General features: G+C 48.8%; 1 pseudogene; it reads right to left on the bottom strand.

Moving 5' to 3' along the window:
- Positions 1 to 7,005: 7,005 nt before the first annotated feature.
- On the bottom strand, positions 7,006 to 7,191 carry LOC140429975 (ATP synthase membrane subunit K, mitochondrial pseudogene; annotated as a pseudogene).
- Positions 7,192 to 21,066: the final 13,875 nt, after the last annotated feature.

The following is a 21,066-nucleotide window of genomic DNA, read 5'->3' as shown; positions in this document are numbered from 1 at the left end:
CTTCTATTGTCTATGTATGTCTATGTACATGACTGGTGGGGGAAAGAACAGGGGAAACCGCAGAGATAATCCAGTGGCTTTGTGCAGGACATTATTGGAGCCAGACAACAGACCATTCTAGGGCTTTACGCAACATGCCACAAGACTTTGCCTGACACATATGTCCTGGTCCCAGTTTACCAAAGGGAATGGTCTGCACATTCTTTGTCGGTTATGCATAGGATGGTGTGTCGGTGTCTTTGGTCCCTCACGCAGCTCGATCCTGCGGGCTGGTGCCTCAATATTGGGCTGCAGATGGCACAATCGCAGTCAGGGGAGGCATCGTCAGCCTGAAAATGGGTAACTGGTAACTAAGAGGGGAACACTGCATGGTCTAAGGGAGAGGAGCGGGTCGGGGTGTTCTCAATAGGTCACTGTTCATTGCCCTCAAGGTGGGGAAGGGTGAGGTTGATATGCGGAATTTGGACAACACAGAAGATGGTCCAAGGGGAGGACAATGAATCAGAATGGGCTCCAGGGCTAGAGAGGGAGGAAGGTGAGTGATCAGAGGGATGGGAACTTGCACATGATGCTCTTCCTGAATAATAGGAGTGACCTGGATTGTCACGAAGGAGCGGGGGTGGGGTTATGGTTGGAATCTGCTCTCAAAATAGAACCAGAGCGGCACCTCAACAGCTGATGAAATGACGCAGTTGATAAATAACCTTGGAAAATAAATCACCAGGGGAGGGGCCTGAGGATTTGTGGGATGAGTCGAATTCTGCCCTTTTGGACCAATTGATGGGACATCCTAATAACTTCAGCTTCAGGTCACGGCGAGCAAGAGTCAGCTGAAACATATTAAGAAGACTCAGATACAAATTGAAGAATTTTGGCACCTTAATTCATAGTGCGCATTCTTGTGAGAATCCATTGCAGCTTGGGCGAAATGTCAACTGGATTTGATTGACCATTTATCCTTTTCATAGGAAACTGCAAAGGTCACAAGCATCCAACTGTAAAGGGCAATGGGTAAAGTGCATGTGCAGAAAACTAAACATCACAGCTAAGGGGTTCAGGCTTTGCACACCTCAATAATTATAGTCATTACATTAATGCAAAGCTGGGCTCCAATCTACTCCAAAGGAAGCAGCCTAACAGTGCCCTGTCTGAAGCTGATAGGGACGGGCTGTACTCACCCAGATCCAAGCCCTTTTATGAAAACACTTGCCTGCCTGGAGCTCTTTTCCCCCGGGGGAGGTTCAGCTTCAAATGATCTTTAAAGCGGTGCAAGGATGAAAGGGAAGGGGGAATGTGGGAATGGAATGTCTGGAATGAGGGCAGCCCAAGAACTTCACAATGACTCCCTAGCTTGCCGATGGGAGATGATCATTGCAGGGTTATGTTCAATCATGTGTCTGTTCACTTTTCCTGCAGAGACGGGGAGGAGTGCAGGTTGAAGCAGCAAGCAATGCTTCCTTTTTCATGGCTCTCATAGAGTTGAGGAGGAGAAGACGAGCCCATTGCTGCCAGACAGGGTGAAGAGAAGAGCCTGATCTTGATGGACATGAGTTGGTGAGGCTCCAGGAAGACCCAGAGGCTAAGGTGAAGAGGCCAATTCCACTAGGACATTTGAGATGACCCAGGCTACACCAAAGATACTTCTTCATACTTGCAGATGAACAAGAGATAGTGCCATAGATGCCTTCACATGCCAAAATAATATGTGGCTTACATCTGTCATATTCTGCAGGAGGACCTGATGATACACAGCCAAGAAGTCCATCCATTGCCAGTGGCTCTAAAGGTGACTACCGTACTCCAATCTTTTGTGAGTGGCTCATCCCAGAGCTCCACTGGGGGCCTCTGTGGAATATCACAATCCTCCGCTCATAAATAAATCCAAAAGGTCACGAACACCCTATTCAGTAAGGCACACGATAACATCGAGTGGTTTCTGGATGAAGCCAGTCAGGCTTCCAGACCAGTGGGATTTGCCGCAACCTCCAGCTTCTCCCTGGTGCGGGGTGTTATCAACTGTACACATTTGTGGCGTTAAGAGCTCCATGGCAGCAGCCACTATGAAATGTTGCTGGAAAAAGATGAACACTTTCTCAACATGCAGCCGAAAGCAGGCTGTGCAGGTTTGTCCGCGATACCCTGACAACTCACCGCTTTCTCTTACTGCTACATCTGGGTGCTTCCCCAACATCTGCATAAAGGTGGAGGCAGCCAATTAACTGCTTTTCCCTGTAGTCTGTGATGACCTTGGTGGGCATCCACTGGAGAGTCCAGTCCTGCTTTGGGTCTCCTGCTGTGAGCAGGTGCACCGTCCTTCTCCCATGCAGCTGAGTTGCTGGAGTCACAGGCAGAGGGGACCTGGAGCAGGTGGACAGACCAGGAGTGTCCTGGGTAGATTTATCAGGGATGCCTAGCTGACATTCCTCCTCTCTCTGGGTGTATCAGAACACCTAAGCTACTTGAGGATAAACAGCTCCAAGGCGTGGAGGGCTCCATTGGAGGTGCATAATCTCTCTGAAGGCCAATACAAAAGGCCTGTCATCGGACTTAGACTCAGCAGGAACCTGGCCGCCAGCAGTTCTCCAAGTGTTGGTGAACTTGACTGTCACTGCCTCCGCCTGCTGTGGACCTGAATTTGTGTAGAGCTCACCAGATGGTGACCCTGAGCTGCTCTAAAACTAAGTCCCAACGAGGTGTGGGTTTCTGCACTGGTCGGGATTGCAAGTGAATGCGATAACCGTTCTACATCTAGTGGGTCGGTCCTCAGGATCCTCATCTGAGGTGGCCCGGGAGCTGGGGCTGATGGGTTGGCTCATGGTGTGCCTCCTCCTTTCCTTGCTGACTGCAATAGAAACAGAGAAAATAGGAGAAGGAGTAGGCCATTAGGCCCCTAGAGCTCTTCAATGTGATCATGGCTGATCCTCTATCTCAACACCATACTCCCGCACTCTCCCCATAGCCCTTGACACCTTTAGACTCTCAAAATCTATCTATTTCCTCAAATATACTCATTGACTTGGCCTCTACAGACTTCTGTGGTCGAGAATTCCACATGTCCATCACCCTTTGAGTGAAGAGATTTCTCCATATCTCAGACCTAAATGGCCTACCCGTATCCTGAGACTGTGACCTTTTGTTTTAGGCACCTCAGCCAAAGGAAAAAGCACATCTGCATCCAGTATCTCCAGCCCTGTCAGAATTTTATGCGTTTCAATGAGATCCCCTCTCATTATTCTAAACTCCAGTGAATAAAAGCAATAATCTTTATTGTCATAAGTAGGCTTATATGAACACTGCAATGAAGTCACTGTGAAAAGCCCCGAGTCACCACATTCCGGCGCCTGTTCAGACACACGGAGGGAGAATTCAGAATTTCCAAATTACCTAATAGCACGTCTTTCGCGACTTGTGGGAGGAAACCGGAGCATCCAGAGGATACCCACGCAGACACGGAGAATGTGCAGACTTCGCACAGAGACAGTGACCCAATCGAACCTGGGGCCCTGGAACTGTGAAGCAACAGTGTTAACCACTGTGCTACCGTGCGGCCCAATCTCTTTTCATACAACAATCCTGCTATCCCAAGAGTCAGTCTGGTGAACCTTCGCTGCACTCCCACTATGGCAAGTATATCCTTTCTCAGGTAAGGAGACTAAAACTGCACACAATACTGCAGATATGCTCTCGCCAAGGCACTGTACAGCTGCAGTAAGACATCCTTGTTCATGTACTCAAATCCTCTTGAATAAAGGTCAACTGTTTCCTTTGCTTGCAGGCTTGCTTTCAGTGACTGGAGCACTCGGACATCCAGGTCCCTTTGCACGTCAACATTTCCTGGTCTTTCACCATTTAAATAATACTCTGCCATTCTGTTTCTCTGTCCCAAGTGGGTATTTCACATTTATCCATATTATACTGCACCTGCCACTGTATTTGCCCTCTCACACAACTTGTCCAAATCACCTTGAAGCCCCTTAACATCCTCCTCCCCATTTACATTCTCACCCGGTTTTGTGTCATCAGCAATTTTGGAAATATTACTTTTGGTTTCCTCATCCAAATTATCGTTGAATATTGTAATTACCTGAGGCCCAGGCACTGATCCCTGTCGGACCTTACGAGTCAGTGCCTGCCCCTTCAAAAAGGACCCATTTAATCATACTCTCTATTTCCTGTCTACTAACCAAATCTCAATCCATGTCAATATTTTACCTCTTATGTGGGGACATTATCAAAAACTTTCTGAAAAACCCACCCCTCATAGTAAGTTTCTGAAGAGGAATGCTCGACAAATATTCGGAAGAAAATCACAGCTGCATCAACTGCTGTTTCAAACACCAAAAAGGCAGTGAAGGTCTAAATTTTCAATGAGGTTTTCAATGCGAATGGAAGAAAAAAAAGAACAACTTCCTATAAGACTGTCAGGATGGGATGATTTCACAATTATTTTTGGGAGGACTGTCTACTTTCTGTAGGCAGTGGTAAGAGGACCGTACATCGCCCTGTCCGAGGTTCCTCTACTCTGGGCAATGAGAGTAACTGATGAGAATTTCAGGTCAAGACGGTGTTCCACAGAGGCGATAGACAAACTGATTTGATTTCCTCTCACTGACTGTCCACGAGAAGAAATTTTAAAATTATTTTTAAAGTAAGCAGTGGCATATTTTCCCAAATCTGGAAAACTATGCAATTCACACGCGCACACATGAGTACACAGTGAAGGGCGAGGGGATGGAAAATGGAGTTTTAGAACGATAGATATTAACAGTACAAGATCCACAGAAATGAATAGTAGTTAACGTGATTTCCAGAGTCCAGAATCAGAGTTCAATGAGGAATTCTTTCACGAAAGATTTCAAGTTCAGCTGGTTGAAGACATGAGTTGCAGGGTTCACTTTCCAGTTGACATGAATACTGCAGGTGGAGTAGGTGGACAGGGACTGGATCATTCAGCAGCCGATAATCGGAAATATTCCAGCAGACAGGCTGTGAGGAGGTGAGAGATGAGAACTGACTGCTTGCTCAGTCAGGTGGCCGGAGCCGTTTCCTGTTGATGTTAAGACAGCAGACTTGGGGATTTCTCAGTTCTCAAAGGCAGATAAAGGTTTCAAAATGATCCCTCGATTCATGTGACCTTTCTCTGCCATGATTTCCAAAAGGGAGGTTTACCCAGTATCTGGAACTAGCTTTGATTTCAGGACTGACAATATCCCAGTTGTTAATTGTTAAGGGTTACCATTCATATTGAGGATCTGGCGTCAGAAAGCTATTGTCTAAGCAGACCCATGAACTCTGGAGACAATGTGAGCTTGTCAGATGCAAAATGTGTCCCTTTGGTTCACTTTTGAAATGGGCTGGGACTGTCCCAGGTGTGATGTGAGTCAGTTAGCAGCTGTGAAATCATAACAAATTTCAATGTGCACTTTTCCTGGTTTTCATGATTACAAGGTGCCTGTACAATGAGGTATGACATACCACTGGCTGAGAAAATAATTACCATCTTCTTGTAACTCCTGGATGTTGGTCCCAGACAAACGGTTAAACCTGTCTTCATGTGGCTTGTAGCAACTATCGTTTTGGGCCTTCAGGGCATCACATTTTGTTTAAAATAGCAATAAGAATAAAGTGCCAGATTTTTTTTTTCATGCCCAGGGACCTAACAACAGGCTGATCTTCTGTAATGAGAGGAATTTCTTGCAGACAATGAACTCTGGGACAAGATCAATGGTTATCACTGCTGCCTCACAGCACCAGGGACCTGGGTTCAATTCCAGCTTTAGGTGAGTGTGTGGAGTTTGCATGTTTTCCCCCTGTCTGCGTGGGTTTCCTCTGGGTGTTCCGGTTTCCTCCCACAGTCCAAAGATTAGGTGGGGTTATGGGAATAGGACCAGCAAGTGGGTCTCGGTAGGGTGCTTTTTCAGAGGGCTAGTGCCGATTTGATGGGCCAAATGGCCTCCTTCTGGGGATTCTAAGACTGCTGTCCCGCAGTGTTTTTCAAACATTTTTCCCAGGACCTATTTTTACCAACTGGCCGTCCTTCTACACTCACGCTGGTTGGCCAACCTTTGTGTTTACCTTTAATGTGACAGGTGAGCCTGCTTGGTCCTCATGATCTCATTTGCTTTTCTTCCAACAATTTCAGCTGATGATTCAAGTTCTCGCTGTACCCTTTGGGAAAGATCAAGAAGTTTGTCCTCAAACTCACCATGATGTTTTGAGGATTTTACTCTTTCATTTCACAGTACTTCCCTGCATATAACACACATGGGCTTTGCATCCTGATTTGCATTGCCACAATTAATAAAGCCATACCTCAAGAAATCATCTTTATACTGCTGTGTATCAAATTTCAACTTCTTCCTTATGGGTTGTTCATCAGAGGCCCAGGAGCTCACACCAGCACTGTTTTGTGCTGCCATGGACACTCCTGAGAAGTCTCTCCAGCACATTAAGTTGTGAGACCCTGGACTGTTTGTGTCTCCGACCCTCTCTTCTTTATTAGACACTGATCCATCTTCAGTTCTTCACACACTCCTGTCGCTTGCTTGCTGGCAGCTACAAAATGGAGGGATCTCTCCTCAGTGATTTCGCAGTCAAAGCACGGATCGCATGACGTCAGTGTATGTGGCAGGCTCATGACCTGCTCTCTGCCACTACTTTTGATGGGAAGACTCTGCTGCTTTTAAAAAGAAATTTGGTCCTGGGACAGCATACTGAGGTCAGGGGGAAACAGTACTGGGACAGCGTGCTGAGTTCAGGAGGTGGCAGCCTGCCCCGTGGGGCACTAGGGCTGCACATTGCCGGATACGCCTGTGGGGGCATGCATGTAGACGGCATTCTTTTTTTTAAACAGCACATGGAGTCCCATGAGTTTTTATTTGTGAAGACTGAAAACTTATAATACTCCATTCTCGTGACACAACTGCAGAGGTTTCAAACATTCACACAGATTTCAGACGCTGGTCCTTAAATTCCACTTGTCCTGCCCCAGAGGAGAACCACATATCATTTATTTTCTGTGATTGCTGCTAGTGCCTTCTTCTTGGATCTCAGTTTGCAAAACAAACAACTTGCTGCAATCCCTGTATATGTAGCTATCACATAATTCCTCCTCCCTGTCATGGTGGAGACATTTAAGTACTTGAGGAAGCCAGTGAACTGGTGCTGACTTCCAGCATCGTGACCCGCCATTATCACCCCTCGCACGAACTTCACTCGGCCGCTCTCCGTGTCTTTCACAAGCCCCAAACTCCAACAGTCCCACCACCGGAAGTACCGCCCCCACCTCCTCCTATTAGTTAGCGACAATGGGCGGCAGATGTGACATTAGGAAAGCTAATCCCCCATTGAATAATCTGGGGCCAATCGGATAGAGCAAGGCAAAATGCTGCGGCTGCTGGCAGTTGTGACCGGCATTCTCAACCTAAAAACTGGTCGCGGCCAATGAGTGCTTCTCACGCGATCGGGAACGCCACAACCTATTGCTCCATGGCTCTGTCGACACCCGCCTGCGACCTTGAATTTGAAAAACCCTGGTCTATGCTGCCTGGACCTTGTAACTTGATGTCTGACGGATGAATGGTCACCAGTTGAAACCAGCGGAGATCATCTGCTCATACACTAACAGCAGAATTCGGCCACTCGGCCCATAGAGTCTGCTCCGGTATCAATTTTGAAATAAGTATTAAGGCCTTTAATTTGTACTGACCAATAGTCTGGATTAAGACTATCGACTTCCCCTAGGAACTCTATAGGGGCATTGTTTTATGGTCCTTACATTTCTTGGAAGAAATGATTCATCAACATTCACTGGTCTGCGTCTTCAATTACAATTGCTGAATTTTGCACAAACGCTTGAAATGTTTGCAGAATCTTCTGAAAAAATGGCACAGTGTCATGTTCTGACTGAAAAGCGGTATTTTTCTCCCCAGAAATACAGTCAGGTTTTCACTGCAGTTCTTCTGATACTTTGTCAAAAAACAGCAGGGGGATATGTTTTGCACCACAATGGAAGCAATGGCGTTAAGCTGTTTAAGAATTTTTAAATTGAGTCAAGTTCATAGTAATGAAGACATGATCCCAATTTTGTCGCCAATGGGCTGGGTGGGGGCTGGGGATCACAAGCTGAGATTTTGCTGTCGCAAAACCTGTTATGGCCCTCTCATGAGAGTTAGCGGCCATGATGTGGTTTGCACCCATGACGAATGGGCCTGGAAATGGCAGCTATTCGGTTTTTCCACACTGGAAGTATTCCACGTCCCCCACTGCTGTGCGGTTCTGGCATCTATGTTGGATTTTCATGTCACAATGCAAGCATCTCAAAATGGCAGCTGGCACAGCTTTTGCTTTGTTTGATGGGCTATTGTTTAGGTGAAGCAGCTGCCTATGGGCCTACCCAATCTATGGAGTCATGTGAGAAGCCTGGGTGTCACCATGAATTATAAGCTGGTTAAATGCACTCAGCACAGCCTGTCGCACATACTGGATGACTTGATCCAATGTAACAGCAGAAAAGATGAGACGAGACAGGCCAAAGAACGGAAAATAGAAGATTCTTCCACCGACCTGATGAACGACGGCTATTGGCGGCTCAATGCAACAGACAACAGTGAAGTTCGAGATGGAAGGTTTAAAGGCACCTCACCAGCTTCAATTCTTGGGTAACGTAGATGAAAACTGGCGTGATTTCAAAAGCAGTTTAAACTTTATGTCTCAGCCCTTGGCCTGCAGGCACAGCCTGATGAGGGGCATATTGCGTTGCTGCTCACGGTAGCAGGCCCACAAGCAAACAAAATACACAATCCTTTCGCTTTTGATTGTGAAGAGGAAAGTAAGAGATACGATGTGGTGATAAAGTACTTCGATCGGCATTGCTCTCCGATAAAAATGAAACATTTGAAAGATGCATTTTTCATACACGTACCCAGAAACCAGGTGAATCATAGCAATGGCAAGGTCACAGAACACAACACCAGCTAGCTTGCACTCATATTTCACCTTCCCCCCCCCCCCTTATTGCTTTTCAGTTGTCCTCTGATTGATTTTATAGGCTTCCCAATCCTTTGGATTCCCACTAATCCTCGCCATTTTGTATGCTTTTTCTTTTGCTGTTCTACTGTCCCTGACTTCCTTTGTCAGCCATAGATGCCTCGTCCTCCCCTCAGCATGTTTCCTCCTCCTTGGGATGAATTTCTGTTGTTTCTCCCAAATAACCCCCAAAAAACCCTGCCATTGCTGTTCCACCGAATTCCTTGCTAGCTCCCCTTCCAATCAACTCTGGCCAGCTCCACCCTCATGTCTTTGTCTTGACTCAATATAATGCCATTACATCTGATTCCAGCTTCTCAATTTCAAACTGCAGGGTGAATTCTATCAGATTGCTTTCACTGCCCCCAAAGGGCACCTTCACCTTAAGTTCCCTAATCAAATCTGCCACATTGCACATCACCAAATCCAGAATTGTTTGTTCCCTCATGGACTCTACCACAAGCTGCTCCAAATAAAGTCTCGTAACCACTCCACAAATTCCTTTTCTTGGGATTCGCTACCAACCAGATTTTCCCAGTCGTCCTGCATATTGAAGTGCCCCATGATAATTGTAATATTTCCTTTTTTATATGCCTTTTCTATCTCCTGATTTATTTTCTGCCCCCTGCTGCTAGGGGGCCGGTACATAACTCCCATCAGGGTCTTTTTCCCTTTGCGATTCCTCAACTCTACCCACACAGATTCTATGCCTTCCAGTCCTATATCGATTCTTGTTATCGATTTAATTTAATTTCATACCAACAAGGCAACCCCATCCCCTTTGCCCATCTCTCTGTCCTTTTGATAGAACACATATCCTTGGATATTTAGATCCCAGCACAGATCCCCTTGCAGCCACGTCTCTGTGATGCCCACAACATCGTACCGGCCAATTTCAATGTATGCTACTCTGTTTGAGTCTTTTTGATAAGGGTCAATGTTAATTGATCTGCAAATTTCTCCATGGGCCATGGTCTCTGGGACACGACTAGATGAGGGAATTTGAACATGAGATGCAAGGTCATACCAAGGTACAACTGAGGCAGTTATAAATAATGAGATTCCTGGACTGATCCATCTGAACCCAACCACATTTGTTACGCTAGACTTTGGACTATCGGCTATCACCCATTACAAAGTGACTGTAGTTTGCCTTGATAATATCAGAAATTATCCCATTCTTTTCTGTTAAGGGCTTCTTTGAGCATGAAGCCGGCCACCTCCCATCATTCTTGGTCACCTGGGCTGATTTAATTCCTGTATTTCCTGCAAAATCTAAAGGCTGTGATTTCACATTATTTCTTTGACCTTGCAAGGTTTTCCAGATGCCAAGGGCGATCTCAAATTTCTTGGCCAGCTGATCTGCTTTGCCAAATTGGCTCTGGGTTCAACTTCAAATCGGATCAGTCTATTTCTAAGAGTTTTTTTAAAAATAATTTTGACGGCATGTGGGCTTTGCTGACTAGGACAGCATTTATCGCCATCCCGAATTGCCCTTGAGAAGGTGGTGGTGAGCAGCCTTCTTGCACCACTGCAGTCCATGTTGTGGAGGCAGACCCACAGTGCTGTTAGGGAGGCTGTGCCAGGATTTTAACCCAATAGATGTCTAAGGAGTCGCGAATGGTGCAATCAACAGCGAACATCTCCACATTTGATCTCACATTGAACGAAAGGTGAAGCAGCTGAAGATGGTTGTGCCGAGGACATTATCCTGAGGAACTCCTGCAGTGATGTCCAGGGATTGAGATGACTGGCCTCCAACCACCACAACCATCTTCCTTTGCGCTTGGTATGACTCCAACCAGTGGAGAGTTTTCCCCTTGATTACTATTGATTCCAGTTTTGCGAGGACTTCTTGATGCCAGACCTTTCAAATGTTGCCTTGATGTCAGCAGCAGTTACTCTCACCTCATCTCTGGAGTTCAGCCTCATTTCATCCACTGCCAGAACCCACTGAATCAGCCCTGCCAAAACTATGCTTTTCCACCAAAATAAATCCACTTTTATTCCAAATTACTTTTTTGTCAAAACCTTAAGGCATGGGATGAAGTAATTCCTCACAGCAGGTCCTGGAACTACAGCCATCAATTTCAGAGGAAAATGTTTGAACTGATTATAAATATGACGACACATATTCAACAAACATACAGACACTTGCATGCACCTTAAAAATATTGATCCCTCTCATGGTTTATAGTGTGATTGTCCCAGGTTCTGTTGAAATACTCATTTTAAATTCACTTGCAAACCAAGTCATGGCTCAAAGTGTCTGAAAAGCAATACACATTTGTGCACATGCATGGAAAAAATATTTAAACAACTGAAAACAAGTGGCAAAGTACATTGATTAAAATGCTAATGAAGGCAAAATGCATCGGGCTGTATTTTACTAGCCCTGTGGAGGTGGCCTGAAAGGGGAAAGTCTCAGAAAATAATGGGAAAATGTGTTGGAGGGAAGTCCAATTCCTTCCCCCAACCGGAGATTTTGTCAACGGAGAAAATGGCACTGACACAGCGACCCACCAAACTGAGGTGGGCAGCCAATTAAACTTATTAAGTGGCCAAATAACTGCCACTGACCACACCGTGGACATTCTACCAGTGTTAGGACAGCAACCCACTGCACAGTGAGAGCACAGGGTAAATTATGACCTCCTCTCAGTTAATTCCTGGATATGTTGCATATCATAGATTATCATAGAATTTACAGTGCATATCATAAACTGCTGACCATTAATGTCCACCACAAAACAGGGGGCACGATTCAGCGGCCTCGTTTCACTCGAGCGAGAGTGCGATGAAACCTGTATCGCGGGAGAGGTCAAAAACGAAAACCGTGCCGGGCGCCAAACTATTTGCGATGCAACTGGCCCGCTCACGCCGAAATCAGGATCCCACCGTAGCACGGCAAGAAACCAATAATCACCACTTATACCCTATTTCCGTACAATTAAGGGGAGCCACCCCATCTCTAACTACTTCCCGTGATCCAGCCGCCTCCCCAGCAAGTGGTCATGCTGGCGCCGATTAGTACACCTTTTGAAAAACGTGAACCTGGAGGATGAGCTGCTGCCAGGACCTTTGCTCACAGGCAATGAGCCAGAGGCACTGAGCTTGCTTGGAGAGGTGTGGGGGGGGGGGGGGCAACCGGTGGGCAAAAACCGGTTGGTGTGGGCCGCCAAGGGCTGAGGGTATGGGTGCTGGGGGCTGGGGGGGCAGTATTGGAGTTGGGGGGGGGGGGCTCTGTGGGGGGTGAACAATGCGCGGGTCCTCCATACCAATCCCAGGATCGTGTGTGCCAGTTTTGGGGGCAACCATAGTCTCTGCCTTTCTGCCCCACTGACCACCCATAACCTCCCATTGACCGCGGAGACCTCTGGCCGTGCGACTGAAGGCAATTGCTGTTCGGGAATTTGCAATTATGGTTAAGTGAGCACTTCACACATCCCAAGTGGGTCCCCATGGGTGGGTGTAGCATGTGCGGCTCATTGCCTAGCATCCCAATCACACCTTGATGCATGGACACTGGTCTTGAACACTGTGGGAGGCAGCACCACAGATGCAGCAACCAACCTTTGATCACCCAGAGGATGGGCACCAGTCCTGGGCACATGGCCGCAGCCAGGGTTTCATAGATTATCATAGAATTTACAGTGCAGAAGGAGGCCATTCAGCCCATCGAGTCTGCACCGGCTCTTGGAAAGAGCACCCTACCCAAGGTCAACACCGCCACCCTATCCCCATAACCCAGTAACCCCACCCAACACTAAGGGCAATTTTGGACACTAAGGGCAATTTATCATGGCCAATCCACCTAACCTGCACATCTTTGGACTGTGGGAGGAAACCGGAGTACCCGGAGGAAACCCACGCACACACGGGGAGGATGTACAGACTCCGCACAGACAGTGACCCAAGCCGGAATCGAACCTGAGACCCTGGAGCTGTGAAGCAATTGTGCTATCCACAAGGCTACCGTGCTGCCCCAAATTTGGCGATGTTCTGTTCGGGTGTCTGGGGTGCAGGGTGTGCGGTCCAGTGAGCAGGTCCTCCCCCCCTTCCCCCGTATCTGGCCGGGTGTGCGAGGGCAAGGCATGTCGGTGGATGGGGCGCAGGGGGTGGTTGGGCAGGTCTCCATGTCTGGAGGGATGGGGCAGGGGATTGGTGGTCGACGACATCGTGGAAGAAAGAACCAGAGGCGTCATACTGGTTGCAGTGAAGGTCTTTTAATCTGACACCACTGCCCCACACTCCCGATGGTGTCATCCCACTCTCCCTACACTCCCTCCCTCCTCCCCATGCCACACCCTAACAACCCCTACCCCTCCCTCCGCAAGCACACTCCCCTCCTTACCCCCTACTTACACCCGCTCTCCCAGTTCCCTCTCAGTGATCCTCAATGTGCTAGGCCTTCCTTGCTCTACCTTTATGTCTAGCTGTATCCTCAGGGTGTACATCAGAGGCGGAGGCAGCCAGTTGCTTACCACATCCCGTGGCCTTAGATGCCCCTAGTGGGTGTTCTCTGGGGCTGAAGGGCACTGGTGCACTTGACGGCGGCACATGCACAGCTGTGCCACCCTGTTCCGGTCACTAACTGCGAGACACAGCATCGTCAGAGGGGTGAACACCTGGCGACCAGTCCAGAGGATGGATCCGGGTTGTCACCCAGTGCCCTCTCCTCCTGGTCGGTGCCCATAGGCCCCTTGGGATGGAGGGGCAGCTAGTTTGAGCCCTGGCTGCCCCTGCATCGTCTAGCTCTGCCAGTCCAGGCGCTCCCCAATGTCTGAACCATAGTGTCGACGCCCTTGGCGATTCTCCTCAGAGATTGGGACAAGCTCTGCAGTGCCTCGGCAATGCCCGCCTGCGACTGGGATAAGCTTCACAGCGCCTCGGTCCTTCAAATTTGTGAGCGGGACATGTCCCGCAGTGCATCATCAAGGTCCACCTGCGACATGGTCATGTCTGCCTGCGATTCGGATAGTCTACCGAAGCCCTCAACCATGGCCGTCACCGACTGCGCCACACATTGGACGCATCCACTATCGCTGCTGACGTCATGCCCCAGGTTCTCCACTGTGGTAGCCACACTGGCAATATTGACCTCGGTGCCACACATTGTCGGCACTACCTCCTCTACTCGGAGCCTCTGGCACTTCTCCAATCGGCTATGGACCTGCTGGAATGTGACTGACACCTCCCTCTGGATATCACGGCCGCACCCTAACATCTGCATCATCTTCGGGTAAAGCTGTTCCAGAGGCTCAGTATCTGACTGGGACCCAGCTGGGTCCTGGGATCCAGCAAACCTCAAACTGCTATCTCGACTGGGCGTTACTGCCTCCACCTGGTGTGCATCAGCAACTGTGATCTTCTCACCAGAATGTGGCCTAGAAGTCAGACCACTAACATTGCCCACTGAAGTGCATGCCTCTTGTAGCCATCTAAAGTGGCCACCTGCAAAGGACCATGGGAATTGTGGTCAACTTGGGACACAGACAACTACACAGCCTCTGTGTATTGTGCAAAGAAGCCAGACCTGACCGAAACTTGCACCTAATAAAGGTCAATCACCATTGCCCCCAAGACAATAGAACTCGAATCAAGGATCGACAGCAGTAACAGACTAACCGGCGCCACATCCCCTTACTTGGAAAGGCCTACGTGCCTGGGACAATGACAGCTAGGACCTGCCCAACCATCGAGGTATCCGCCTCTAATTGGCCAGGATCAATGAGGGTGATCAAAACCCTATCGATCCATTAGATCTGGAGTTAGGACCACCCCAAAGGGTGTGAAAATCCAGGGGAATAAGAAGAACTGCAAACCGAGAGATCGGCCTCTTTTGGACCGGCCTCTGTGTGACCAATTGCAGCATATCAACCAGCCAAGTTCAAGGACCCGCGATCGCTACCTGAAGGACGAGCCCGGCCGAGACGAACCTGACGACTTCCAACCTACCCACGTGGACACAGATAAAGGCCTTATCTCCCGCACAGAGCCGGTCGCCTCAAAGTTAAGTAAAGGCCATCTTACTTATTAGGTCTAGTTTAGTGCGTAGCCGCATGTATCATTGCATATTGAAATGAGTCTTATGTTTATGAATAAACTGTCTTTTGAACTAATATACTGGTTGTGTGGTCATTCGATCAATATAAGAAACAGCTTGTGGTTCATGTAGAAATAAAGAAGTCAACACTCTGCACTGGTGGAGGGTGTGGATGACAGCTGTGAAGCAGCAATGGTTGCATCCTCGGAGCTCTCCTGTGAGGTGGTTTCATGGGAGGGACAGCCCCAGTCAGGCTGGCACCATCAACTGTAGGTCCTGCAGCATAATAAACACGTGGTCAGTGGGGGGTGGGGTCAGTCTGTACGGTAGTTGCAACTCACATTTGGCAGGTCCCCCGGGTGGGGCCTGGTGAACCCTCACCTCTGTGGTGTGTGCCGACTACCATGTTGGTGATCACTTGGTTCTCGGCCACCCCTGTAACCTCCAGGGTCCGTTCCTTGAAGGTGGTGCGGATCCTGATGTCCATCAATCCGCCACCCTCTCCCGACGGTTGTGAGACAGCTTCTCCTGCGGCGACACAGAGGGGGCATCGTTAGTCACACTTGTGGTTCACCATGGTGGCGGGGGAGGGGTGTTGGTGTGTGAAGGAAGGGTTGGGGGGGGATGAAGAAAAGTTGGGGGTTGAAGGAAGGGTTGGGAGAATGAAAGAAGGGTTGGGGGGGTTCACATGGGGGTGGGAAAGTTTTGGGTGGGGGGGGGGCGTGCTAACTCACACGTGATGCCTGATGCAGGTCGTTGACCTTCTTATGGCACTGGAGGCCTGTCCTCCTGGTCACGCTGCCCGAGCTGATGGCCACTGCCACTTCATCCCAGGCGACACTGACAGCCCTGTGGCCTTGGGGTGCAGGACATCCCTCCTGGCCTTGACCGCATCTGAGAACCTCACCAGGTCTGCATCTCCAAATCTTGCGGCCGGTCATTTCGGTGCCATGGTTGAATGCTGAGCAGGATTGACTCTGCAAGAGCTGTTTAAGTGATACGCGACCTTGTTAGTGGGATTCCGGCGAACCGGCTGGCGAGCATTCATTTGTGATATGAAGCCCGTGGGGCCTCCTTAAATGGACCAATTAATGCTGTATTGCGCTACTAGCCTCACCGGGCCGAACGCTGGGAAGCTGGCAACAGTTCCTGCTCGCTACCAAACTGAGAAACCTTTCCGGATAATCGCGCCCAGGATGTTATGTATAATTCCATACAGTATGGAGACTGAACACAGCAGCAACCATACAGGTCAAATGGGTCCGCATAGTTTACCAGTTACCATTGTATGTATTCAGTCTTAGAAATATAGAAACACAGAAAATAGGAGCAGGAAGATGCCATTCGGCCCTTTGAGACTGTTCCGCCATTCATTATGACCATGGCTGGTCATCCAATTCACTAGCCTAATCCCGCTTTCCCCCTCATCCTTTGATCCCCTTCGCCCTAAGTGTTACAACTGACTGCTTTTTGAAAACACGCAGGGCGGGATTCTCCCTCAGCCGATGCTGAAATCGGCAAAGACGATCAGACGGATAATCGGGTTTGACGCCAAAATTGTCGCAGACGCCGGATTGAAGCCAAATCGCAATTCTCCAGTGCCTCGACAGTAGCGTCAATGCGTTCCACTCCGCACGTAGAGTAAACACCGTAACGTGTATATCATTAGCAGGCCTGACACAGTATTCTTCGGGGCCTCCATGATTCTCTGACTCCACTGGGGGGAATTCGCAAGGGCAAGGTCACTTGTGCTTTTGAAAGTAGGGAAACAGGCACCGTGGCTGATGAGAGAGAGAGAGGGGATATGGAAAGAGTCCAATTTCTCTATTGTGTGCCCCTGGCTGGGGGGCTCCTGCCAGGGCCAGGGGTAGTAGTGGGGGGAGGCCAGGAGGTAGGCTGTGGGGTCGGGATGGACAGGCATGGAACACCATTGCCGCAGCCTGCAAACCAGCCATGCAGCTGCACACGCCGCCGACTGCCCACTGTGAACTTAGTGCCACGGGTCGTATGGGTGTCCCCCCAGCCCACTCCCCTAGATGCCCTCTGGCTGCAGCTGACCGATGGTTGTGCGCCAGCGCAACCAGTACCATCTTCTTGGTGGGCATGAGTGTGTGTGGGAAGTGGAGTGTGTGTATGCGGCTGCAGCTTGTCAGCCTCTTGAACGTCAATCTTAAACACGGCGAATCTGGCACCATTTTTCAATGGAATCGATTGTGTTCCACGCGGCACCGGTGCTAGCCTCTCAATGGTCGTTGAGTCAGTCCAGGTGCGGCGCCTATTTTGCTGCCATGGAAGCCCACAAATCCTGCCCCAGAGTTAACACTTAGGGCGGTATTCTCCGATTGCCGACGTCAAAATCGCGTTCGGCGATCGGCCGGAGAATCCCTTTTTAGTGCGAAATCGGGAGTGGCGCCGATTTTGCGATTCTGCCCCCCCCTCTCAAAAACGGCATACTCGTACACCGCATGCCATCGGGACAGGGCCTCAGGATGTCACCTGAGGCCCTCCCCCGATGGGCCGATTTCTCGACAGCATGGATCACTCATGCTATTTGTTTTCGTGAACTCGGCGTGGCAGCTGCGGACTGAGTCCAGCGCCGCCACAGTCGGGTGGGAGCCGTTCTGTGGGCAGAGGGGGCTTTGGCTGGTGCTGGGGGGGCACTGGTGGGGGGTGGTTGGGAGTGGCCAGCCTGCTCAAAGGAGGACAGTTTTTGGCGGGCCGGATTCGCGCGCGGCAGGCGCCATGTTGCACGGCGGGCGGGCTGCAGGCCGCCGCCACGCACATGCATGGCCACGGACCTGGCAATTGTCCATCTGTATCTGCAGGTAAAGCTGGGGGCTTTACGCTGCGTGCATGCTAGCCCCCCACCAGACAGAGGTTCGGTGCAGCTTTTGCACCATTTCTCCGGGCGTAAAATGCCACTGTTCCCTTGCTGGCGTTAGCACTTAATCTTCAAATCGGAGAATCCTGCCCTTAGTCGCAGGAGCGGAGAATCCCGGCCACAATGTTTTGGCCTCAACTACTTCCTGCGATAATGAATTCCACAGGTTTTCCATTCACTGGGTGAAAACATTTCTTCTCATCTCTGTCCGAAATGGACTACCCCATATCCTCAGACTGTGACCTCTGGTTCTGGACACACCCACCATCGGGAACATCCTTCCTTCATCTACCCTGTCTAGACCTGTAGAATTTTGTAGGTTTCTATGCGATCCCCCCTCATTCTTCTGAACTCCAGCGAACACAATCCTCACCGATTAAATCTCTCCTCATACGTCAGTCCCACCATCCCAGGAATCAGTCTGGTAAACCGTCACTGCACTCCCTCTCGAGCAAGAACATCCTTCCTCAGATAAGAAGACCAACACTGCACACAGTATTCCAGGTGTGGCCTCACCAAGGCACTGTTTAACTGGTTCTGATCTTTGGGTTTGAGTGGGAATCTGATGCTGCTGCTGGGTTAGTGTGGAGTAGCAGACATAGCAAGGGGACAACATGGTCTTACTGGGTAGCTTATTGGGCTTGAAGGAACTACTCCAGTTCCTCTTGGCCCACTGTGGTAGTCACCACTAGCAGTATTATATGTATGATGGTAAGACACGTATAGTAGAGGTACATGGGTAAATCCCTGCCTGCTGGCTCCGCCCAGTAGGCGGCATATAAATGTGTGTGATCGCCGGTGCTGCAGCCATTCTGGCTCCAGCTACAGGAGGCTCAATAAAGCCTCGATTATTCCACTACTCTCGTCTTCGTGGTAATTAACATAAGAACATAAGAACTAGGAACAGGAGTAGGCCATCTGGCCCCTCGAGCCTGCTCCGCCAATTAATGAGATCATGGCTGATCTTTGTGGACTCAGCTCCACTCTCCGGCCCGTACACCATATCCCCGAATCCCTTTATTCTTTAGAAAGGCATCAATCTTTTTCTTAAAAACGTTTAAAGAAGGAGGCTCAACTGCTTCACTGGGCAAGGAATTCCAGAGATTCACAACCCTTTGGGTGAAGAAGTTCCTCCTACACTCCGTCCTAAATCTACCTCCCCTTATTTTGAGGCTATGCCCCCTAGTTCTGCTTTCCCCGACCAGTGGAAACAACCTGCCCGCATCTATCCTATCTATTCCCTTCATAATTTTATATGTCTCAATAAGATCCCCCCGCATCCTTCTAAACTCCAATGAGTACAGTCCCAGTCTACTCAACCTCTCGTCATAATCTAATCCCCTCAACTCTGGGATCAACCTAGTGAATCTCCTCTGCACTCCCTCCAGTGCCAATATGTCCTTTCTCAGGTAAGGAGACCAAAACTGAACACAATACTCCAGATGCGGCCTCACCAACACCCTATACAATTGCAGCATAACCTCCCTAGTCTTGAACTCCATCCCTCTAGCAATGAAAGACAAAACTCGATTATCCTTCTTAATCACCTGTTGCACCTGCACACCAACTTTTTGTGACTCGTGCACCAGCACACCCAGGTCCCTCTGCACAGCAGCATGTTTTAACATCTTACCGTTTAAATAATAATCCATTCTGCTGTTATTCCTCCCAAAATGGAGAGCCTCACACTTGGCAACATTGAATTCCATCTGCCAGACCCTAGCCCATTCACCTAACCTATCCAAATCCTTCTGCAGACTTCCGGTATCCTCTGCACTTTTTGCTTTATCACTCATCTTAGTGTCGTCTGCAAACTTTGACACATTGCACTTGGTCCCCAACTCCAAATCTTCTATGTAGATTGTGAACAACTGCAGGCCCAACACTGATCCTTGAGGGACCCCACTAGTTACAGGTTGCCAACTAGAGAAACACCCATTTATCCCCACTCTCTGCTTTCTGTTAGTTAACCAATCCTCTACCCATGCTACCACTTTACCCTCAATGCCATGCATCTTTAGTTTATGCAGCAACCTTTTGTGTGGCACCTTGTCAAAAGCTTTCTGGAAATCCAGATATACCACTCCATTGGCTCCCCGTTATCTACTGCACTGGTAACGTCCTCAAAAAATTCTACCAAATTAGTCAGACACGACCTACCCTTTGCGAACCCATGCTGCGTCTGCCCAATGGGACAATTTCCCTCCAGGTGCCCCGCTATTTCCTCCTTAATGATAGATTCCAGCATTTTCCCCACAACCGAAGTTAAGCTTACCGGCCTATAATTACCCGCTTTCTGCCAACCTCCTTTTTTAAACAGTGGTGTCACGTTTGCTACTTTCCAATCCTCTGGGACCACCCCAGAGTCTAGTGAATTTTGATAAATTAGCACTAGTGCGTTTACAATTTCCCTAGTCATCTCTTTTAACACTCTGGGATGCATCCCATCAGGGCCAGGAGACTTGTCTACCTTTAGCCCCATTAGCTTGCCCAATACTGCCTCCTTAGTGATTACAATCATCTCAAGGTCCTCACCTATCATATCTTTATTTCCATCAGTCACTGGCATGTTATTTGTGTCCTCCACTGTGAAGACTGACCCAAAAAACCTGTTCAGCTCCTCAGCCATTTCCCGTCTCCTATTATTAAATCTCCCTTCTCATCTTCCAAAGGACCAATATTTACCTTAGCCACTCTTTTTTGTCTTATATATTTGTAGCTTTTACTATCTGCTTTTATGTTCTGAGCCAGTTTACTTTCATAGTCTACCTTACTCTTCTTTATGGCTTTTTTAGTAGCTTTCTGTTGTCCCCTAAAGACTTCCCAGTCCTCTAGTCTCCCACTAATTTTTGCCACTTTGTATGTTTTTTCCTTCAATTTGACACTCTCCCTCACCTCCTTAGATATCCACGGTCGATTTTTCCCCTTTCTACCGTCTTTCTTTTTTGTCGGTATGAACCTTTCCTGAACACTGTGAAAGATCGCTCGGAAGGTTCTCCACTGTTCCTCAACTGTTTCACCATGAAGTCTTTGCTCCCAGTCTACCTTAGCTAGTTCTTCTCTCATCCCATTGTAATCGCCTTTGTTTAAGCACAAAACACTAGTGTTTGAT

The sequence above is a fragment of the Scyliorhinus torazame genome, chromosome 1, assembly GCF_047496885.1.
Source record: "Scyliorhinus torazame isolate Kashiwa2021f chromosome 1, sScyTor2.1, whole genome shotgun sequence".
NCBI classification, from domain to species: Eukaryota; Metazoa; Chordata; class Chondrichthyes; order Carcharhiniformes; family Scyliorhinidae; genus Scyliorhinus; species Scyliorhinus torazame.
The sequence above is the reverse complement of the archived record's forward strand: the minus strand, read 5'-3'. Positions and strand labels throughout refer to the sequence as shown.